Genomic DNA, 7,641 nt, shown 5'->3' on the forward strand with positions numbered 1-7,641 from the left:
TGGTTGATTGTATAACTTGAAGAATATTAATGTGATATATGTTAGAATGTGTACTGAAATGTTGACTTAATTTATGTTATTGTTATTTAAAAATGTTGATATATGTGTGTTTGATATTGTAAGAGTTTGGTGAATTTCCGATCTTGTGGTCTTGATTTTCTGTATGACGGTATTTGAGCTGCTGTAGTGGTTAGGTTAGGTTTTGTAAATACATAAATATATTCACCTTTTAACTGAATTGTATAAAATGGCTTGCTCATCTTTTTAAAGGAATATCCTCACCTGGCAACTAGTTTACTTAAATTGTCAAGAGAAAATGTCTATAGGTACTGTATATGTAGGAAATATACTTCTTGCTATGCTGTATCTAACATATACAGTATTGTATGTCTGGAGGTGTATACTTGCTGGTACTGTGTTATATTTAGTACAGTAAATATTGATGAACTTACTTGGGGATAATCCAGTTTTATGTCGTCATTCAAAGATAATTTATCCAAGGCTTCAGATCCCTTGTGTAGGATTTGATTATATTATAGAATGATTTTTATACGTCATCATTAACCTCAGTCTTAATATGTCTTGGGATGGGTTTTACATCTGCTTAATAGAATCCAGTAGTAAAGAAAAAACACCAAAGAGGATTTTGTTCTGGTTCTGGAGACACTGTATTGTATTACCTGTGCTTATATGAATGCTTAATTAACTAACCCCTTGTGTATGGGCTCCTCTGTGTGCCGAATGAAATCATCTTATGTTTGCCAAATAAAATGTTAAAACATGACGTCCCCCATAGTGAAGGGGTTAGTGGAGATAGTCCCTCTGAGCTGAATAAAATCCTCTCATAAAACACGTTTCACAGTGCTTGCTTGAACGTGTTTCACAGCCCAGTCAAGCCGTAGCACAAGTCTTGACAAAACCACAGGTCAATGTAATTTACAATGTGTCAAGTATCATGTAATTGTTTTCTCACGTACAAGGAAGTTTATACAGTAACAATGTAAAACACGTCAGCTGTGAGAGCAACGTTGGACAAGAGTCATAATCATCCCTGTGTTATCAATGCCACATAGTCACACCATCTGTCAACTGGGTTTCTCATTGAGCCATAAATATTTATATTAGAAATTAAAGTTGCTTCTCCCAGTACTATCTAGTGAGCAATAATTATTTAAATAGTGTGGACTCCTGTGGGTTGTATGCAAATGTCAGTCATGTATCATTCTGAAGATGCTTGACCTGGTGTATTGCAAGAGTACCACAACTTTCTGTAAAATAATAATAATGATAATGTACACCATATTTGTTATAATAAGCCTTATTGCTTTATATTAGAGCAGTACTGTCTCTGTGTTCCATAATGGTGGTCTCAATGTTAATCTGGGCAAGAGGTTCAGGAGGGAAGAACTTACCTATTGTGTTCTATAAGTTTGTCTATACCTGTATGTTATAATGAAGCTCCTTAAGTTCTTCCTCAAAAAAATGTTGCCTTAAAGTAAATAATTCAGCAATAAATTTACAAATAGATGTAAAAAAAAAATATTACTGTAACTTAGATAATGGTATGTACAGGGTGTCTCAAAATATGTATTCTCACTGCCATACAGGTTTTTGTGGCAGTCACCAGGTGTATGTGTAAGGTCGCATGTATACATATTTTTGAAACACTGTGTATGTATATAACAAGAGTCTGTTCTCTCCCATAAGTACATCACAAATACCTGAATACAAACTTGAGGAATAATAATAATGCTTTCTCTTCTTTATGTATTATCTACCAAAAATATCTATCATTAATTTTTTGTACTTTTGTAGATAAATGAACTAGAACAGGATCATAGATTGTAAAATGATAAGCAATAGTACAAGTGATTGATTTAATTCAGTATTAATCAAACAGTTTTTGGGCTTCATAACTGGACCTATGTACATGCAATAGGTGATTGATATATATATATATATATATATATATATATATATATATATATATATATATATATATATATATATATATATATATATATATATATATATATATATATATATATATATATATATATATATATATATATATATATATATATATACATACATACATACACATATACATATATACTAATCTTGCAAGATCAACCAACCATGGAGATATACAGTACCATGAGTTGTCTGTTTTGTTAAATTTAAGGTTTTAAACTTATTGAGGAATCCATAGTGTGTGATGGCCATTTGAGTGCAGTACAGTACAGACACTCCTTGGGATTCGTAACACGCGACTTACATATATTCGACCTTACGTATACACCCGGCGAGTCCCGTTGAAAAATTAAAATTATCTGAGGCTTAGATTTGCTGTGTAGAGTTTATGTATGGGCAAACTAAGGTACAGTGCTACTTGTGGTTGGGTAATATTGCCGAGGAGCTTTGATGACCAGGCCGATTGATCCTGATGGCCCTATGGAGGAGTTTGCTCTCTCCTCTCTCCATGATCTAGTAACATTGCCATTACACCACCACTGTCGTCCCTTCAAATTACCAAATCACACTAGGAATTCAGGTAATGTGCTAGTACTGTAGACTATACTGTATACAGTACAGTACTGTAGACTTTACTGTATATGTTCAATTAATCATCAATTATCTATTAATACATTAGTTTAGTTTATTTCAATTCAGTACATTCAGAATGGTAATGTAGTGTCGTTATTATGTCTTAAAGATTGTGTTACCTTATGCTAGGTATTGTGTACAGTAAACAGTATTACGTTCAGAAGGTAGCAATACTCGCATAAGGTTTCCGAGTGAAAATCCGACTTGCATAAAATTTGAGTTAGGTAATGGTGCTAAGGAGTGTCTGTATACCACACTAATACTGCCGCCAAACAACACTTATAATGAAGAGTAATGCACAACTTATCAAGAGATACGTTTTTGTTATGATCTTTTAACGGTATATTATACTAGTACCTATAGACTTAATTATATATTTAATTCAAGAGTGTAAAGGTCTTTTTAATCACTTATATCAAAGATCCTGTATGTTAGGTACAGTCCATTTTCAGGCCTTCCAGATGCGAGTCTTATCCGTCCAATAAATATTTGCCTTAGGAGAAAATGGTTCTCAATAGTGTGTGTGTATGTATGTATCAGTGTTAATATTTTAGGCCATAATGTAATGTATATAGAGATGCCATCCTCTTTCTGTATATGTTGAGTTTAGTAAATATTTTCTTGCAAAACTTTTTCTCTTAACTATAGGCAGAATCAAAGCTCTAATTATGAACTACTTTACGAGAGGTGCCGTTCAATAATTTACGTCCGATAAGGTAGAAGAGTTAGTTGCCTTAAATCTAGTACAAGATATATATATGTGCCACAAATGAGAGGATTGCATACAGTTTTAGTGTGTCAGAATCATCCTGTTATATAATATGGTGATATAAAAATTATTGTAGTGTATTGCTATATTTGTTTCATAATTAGATCCTGCAGAGATACAGTGAAACCTCCCCATGTCGGACTTTTCTCTCCACATAATCTGTTACATGGGAATTTCACATCTAATGGACTTCATCTCCATATAGTTCAGGGGTTCCCAAGCATTTTCCAGTGCAACCTCATCTAGTGCCATCGCCTATCCAGTGTGACCCTGAGTCATTACATTAAATATAAAGATTTGTAGAATAAATACAGACATATTTTTACATGTATTTAACTGTAAAAACAAATAAAAAGAAAATATATTACGTAATTGAAAAGTGTAATAGTAAACACTGGCAGAAACAGGTTAAAACTCTGTCATGATTATATCATCATTTAGTGGTCTATACCTGGGGGTATAATTACATGGTTAAACAACATAAATACAGTTTTCTTAGTTCCAACTCTGTCATATTTCATATGTGACGTGTGTGCATTATCATTTAATTAATCTTAATGCACGTTACATCAGTCATAATTCGTATGTGACGGGTGCATTATCATTTAATAAATTTTCTGTTAACTGGGGGTATAATTATGTGTTTAAACAACATACACTACATCTGGGGGTATATGAGGTTAAGCAACACGGCACACAATTTTCTAAGTACAAGTTTGATGATATACGGTTACGGTAATAATTTTTTATGCCAAAACGTTGATAGCTTGATTTTTAACAGCTGAGCTGTCTCTGATAAAGTAACCGCCAACTGTGCAATGTCATCATAGACGTCAAAATTCACCATTGCCTCGTTGTTAGTCTATAATTGTGACATTTAGTGTGCAAAAGACTCGGAAAGCAATTCATTGAAATTTTCTGCCATTTTCTGTGCACATCCATGGGAAGTAGAATGAACTGAGCTGAGAACAGTTAAAAGGTATACAGTATATAGGAGTGTGGAACTTCTGTTTTGAAACGTCTCACAGGGCAAGGAGAGTAACTGCATTATTCCCTTGACTATAATTTATGGTCCCGACTTAACAAGACAGCACCTGTCGACCTTGTCCTTCAGTCCTTGACCCCTGGATTAAAGAGAAAAAAAATCACATGTGACTGCTGCAAGACCCATGTGACCCCATCAACCCCGTGACCTCTAGCCAGCCTTTATGATGCATCTTGCGACCCCGTGTTTGGGAACCGCTGATATAGTACATTAAATAGAGGTTTCACTGTATCCATTTTATGTATTTATGAGTAGGGTGTGTACAGTAGTAGTTGACAATGCACTTCAGTTACAACAGGATCAGTCATTATTTAAGACTTAATATATCCCTATGTTGTGACTCCTGTTATATAGATTTGTAAAGTGGCATTAACACATGATAAGACTGACCGGTGTTCTAAATCAGCTATTTTATTATTCTACTTATGTGAATGATGGAAAAGAAGTTTGTGTAGTTGTGTGTTACAGTGACCATCATAAAATATGCTATGTATAGTATATGACTGTTAAATGCACATTAGTTTGCTTTTACTCTGAGTTTTATTCCTTAGCTCCCATTTAACGTAAGTTAGTGAATCAAAATTGGTTTGGAATTAACATTGTCTTCATAAATTTTGACATTTGTGTAGTTTTATTTTATATTACAGCACGATACAGATGCAAGCAGAAAAACAACACATACAATTTTCTGGCTTCAGGTGTAAGTTGGGTGAGGTAGGATAGACACAGGTGGAGGTGATGGTCATAAGCCTACTGCTCCCTCACTCACATCTCCCTTATCTGACAAGTTGGTGTGGTTACCTCAGTACAAGCAGGTAGGTACACTCGCACCAAAAAGTATCGGTGCAGGGTGAGATCGACTACTTCCGAAACGATACGTATACACTGTGATATGTTGGGAAGGTTGGTAAGTGTATCCTCATAACCCCCTCCACTAGGTGTTGCCATATGGCTGATAATCAGTGTTTGTTTCCTCTTTTCGGATTGTTGCTTTGTGTTGACTGAATGACGAGCGAGGGTTCGGCCTCGGTGAACATGGGTATAAAACACAGGCAATATGAAGCAGTAGAGATCTACACATGCCAGACGATATGGAAACCTAAGAAGGGACACGAGGAGCTATTATTGCCCTTCATAACGAAGGGCTCGGCGTCATAGATATTAGCCAGCGGGTTGGTGTCCACAGGAACACCACTGCACGATGGATTCGGCGATACCTCGAAATTGGCACAACAGATGACAGGTCTCGGAGCGGCTGTACATGCTTTACCACCCCTCGGGACAATCAGGTTTATTTGGTAGCATAAATTAATGTGGCAATATTCACAAGTATCATAAATAATTTTGTTAACAGGGAGCTCCTCATATTTCATGCTGGCTATTTATCACTTCCCGACCTTATTTATAACGGTTTGTTTCACTTGACCAGGGCTGCCAACATACGGCTGGAACAACTCGCCTTTCCCAATACCTATTGTCACTGGTCTCAAATTGTTCACACTACAGTATGCACTGATACTTTTTGTTGCGAGTGTACATAGGCAATCTAAATACAGTAATTATAAAACATGATAAATTCGAACATGTTTCACTCTAGTCTGCACTTTACTAAACATTTTGCTTTAATATAATCTGCACTTAGTAATAATATTCATTAAAATCATCACACAAGTTTACTATTAGTTTGACATATGTATTATATAGACTGTATACACAGTGATCCCCAACCTGAAGTTCGTAGGTGTCATGCTGCCCGCAGAATCATATTATGGAACCTGCAAGGGTGTATTAGAAAATTTTGAATTATTTTAGATTATTTGTAAGAGTGAAATTAATGAAAATATGTTATAACCTGATACAACTTTATAGTTTGACAGAGAGAGAGAGAGGGGCTGCTCATTTGTCCCGAGTCTTTTAATAATAATAATAATAATTAACGGTTTATTGAAAGAGCTTGACAGCCAGAAGGCTGAAAATATACAGTTACATATTTGGGGAATGGGTTTCGAATTACAAATAATATACAAGTAACATAAGTGACACAAATAAGACATATAATAACTAGATGGGGAAAAGCTCAAACTACAGTTCATTCCAACATAGTGACAGTGCAAGGAGTAGTGTTTGCTGGGAGTGAATACACTGATTTATTACAAGTTATTGATAATTTTTACAATGGTTGGGACTGGGCTGTTCTTATAGCGATCAGTTCGTGCACGTATGGGCTGGATGTGGATGCTGTACAGGATGTGATATTTACCCCAGACCGGGTCCAGAGAGCCAGCCTTCTCACTAAAAGGATCTGACAGGGGCTGTGGAGCCCTCAGGAGACCTTCCAGGGGTGGTGGCACACCCAGGAGCCTTCCTAAGGGCGGTGGTGCCCCCAGGGGCCCTTCCAGGAAACCTCCTTGGGGCAATGGCGCCCCCAGGGGCTCTCCCAGCAGTGTCGGCGCCCCAAGGGGCCCGTCCAAGGAGGGCAGCGCTCCCAGGTGCCTTCCCAGGGAAAGTTGCGCCCACAGGGGCTATCCCAGGGGCAATGGCGCACCAAGGGGACCTCTCAGGGGTGGTGGTGCCCCCAGGGGCCCGCCAAGGGGCAACGTCGCCCCCAGGATCTCTTCTTGGGGGCAGCGGTGCTCCAGGGGCTCTCCCAAGGGACAGCGGTGGCTTCCCAAGAGGCGGCGGTACCCCTAGGGGCCCTCCCAGGGGCCTTTCCAGAGGTGCCCTCTGCCAAGTGACCTATAGCTTTTGGTCGTGGTGTCGTACATATTGCATACGTCCAGCAATCCCTTACTTAACTGTGATTGGTGGACTAAAATGTAAATGCAAATATCAGCCAATAGGAGAACAGAGCAGTCAGTCAGCACAACACCCCAACTTATGCTTTGCTGTTGGATATTTATTCTCGTTTCACTATTTTTATACTCTGGGAGATATGACGTTAAATAAATACACACCGCATAGCATTTTTCAGTATTATAAGCAACTGAACAATGAAAAAGAATAAATATCCAACAGCAAAACATAAGTTGGGGTGTTGTGCTGACTGATTGCTCTGTTTTCCTATTGGCTGTAATTTGATGACGTTACCTCTTATTCCACCAATCACAGTTAAGTAAGAGATTACTGGAAGAATGCAATAAGTACGACACCACTATCCATTGTTTTGGGGCGCCTCCTCCCCTATTAGGACCTATGGGCCCTCCTAGGGCCGGCGGCGCTG

The sequence above is a fragment of the Homarus americanus genome, unplaced genomic scaffold, assembly GCF_018991925.1.
Source record: "Homarus americanus isolate GMGI-L3 unplaced genomic scaffold, GMGI_Hamer_2.0 scaffold59495, whole genome shotgun sequence".
NCBI classification, from domain to species: Eukaryota; Metazoa; Arthropoda; class Malacostraca; order Decapoda; family Nephropidae; genus Homarus; species Homarus americanus.